Source organism: Pistacia vera, unplaced genomic scaffold (genome assembly GCF_008641045.1).
Source record: "Pistacia vera cultivar Batoury unplaced genomic scaffold, PisVer_v2 Contig311, whole genome shotgun sequence".
In the NCBI taxonomy this organism is placed as follows: domain Eukaryota; kingdom Viridiplantae; phylum Streptophyta; class Magnoliopsida; order Sapindales; family Anacardiaceae; genus Pistacia; species Pistacia vera.
The window spans coordinates 308,301-309,522 of NW_022196126.1; the positions used below are offsets into that span (position 1 = coordinate 308,301).

The 1,222-nt window shown below is 39.3% G+C and overlaps 1 non-coding gene across 1 annotated transcript; it reads left to right on the forward strand.

The window, feature by feature from the left end:
• The first annotated feature begins 342 nt into the window (after positions 1 to 342).
• On the forward strand, positions 343 to 449 carry LOC116136356. The gene has a single exon (XR_004129026.1). It is a non-coding gene; the product is annotated as a small nucleolar RNA R71 (small nucleolar RNA).
• Positions 450 to 1,222: the final 773 nt, after the last annotated feature.

The following is a 1,222-nucleotide window of genomic DNA, read 5'->3' on the forward strand; positions in this document are numbered from 1 at the left end:
CCAACTTGACACTCGCTGCTCGCATGGTTTCCTGCATAAAAATCACAAGTTAGTTGAGGTGCTTGTATAGAGTTTACCTGCATAGTTCCCAATTGTTTCTGAAGTGCAGTGAGTTGGGCTGAGATGGCTGTAAAAGCATCAACTTCATGAAGACCCGAAGATTTTCTTGGTGTTGCTCTCTCATTTGGTCTTTGATAATTGTTGCTTGCTAAAACCTCAAGCAACTCATAGGCCTCTTCTGGTGTCTTGTTTTGCAAGGACCCTCCTAAAGCTGCATCCACCATGGTTTGCACATTACCCATCAATCTATTGTAGAATGTTTGGACTTGAAGCCAAACTGGCAAGCCATGGTGTGGGCATTTCCTCATCAATTCCTTGTATCTCTCCCAAGCCTTATACAATGACTCGGACTCATCTTGTAGAAATGATGTGATGTCATTTCTCAATTTTGCTGATTTAGCTGGAGGAAAGAACTTGGTAAGGAATTTCTGTGCTAGATCATTCCAAGTTGTTATAGTTCCCGGTGGTAATGCCATTAACCACCCCTTGGCTTTATCCCCCAATGAGAATGGGAATAACCTCAACCTAATTGCGTCATCCGACACTCTGTTCGACTTGATGGTGTCACAAATTTCCAAGAAATTTGCAATATGCTGGTTCAGATCTTCCTTCAAATCACCATTAAATCTAACCGATTGCTGGATCATCTGGATGATTGCCGGCTTAATCTCGAAGTTGTTGGCTTGCACAGTAGGTCTAGTAATACTCGACCCACTTCCATTCATTGTGGGAACTGAAAATTGCCTCAGTGTCCTATTTTCTGGTTCTACCATTTCAACAACCATTTCTTCTGCTTCTACAACTAAATCCTCTCTTTCTCTTCTCTCTCTGGTATGTCGTCTGATGGTTCTCTCAATCTCAGTATCAACAGGAACCACTGATTGACGTCTTGTTCTTCGCATAAGCTGCAAAAACAGAATTAAAGGAAAGTGAGATCACAAACCAATTGAAAATTAAAAACGAAAATAAAACAATTAATGATAAAAAACAAAAAAAAATTAAAATAAAATAAAATAAAAACTCCAATCTAGCTAACTATAGAAAGACTCAACGTTAACTTAAAACAATCCCCTGCAACAGTGCCAAAAACTTGATGTGTGTTTCCTACAACATGCAATATGTAGCAAGTCTACTAATCGCTCAAGTAATAAAGTGATGAGTA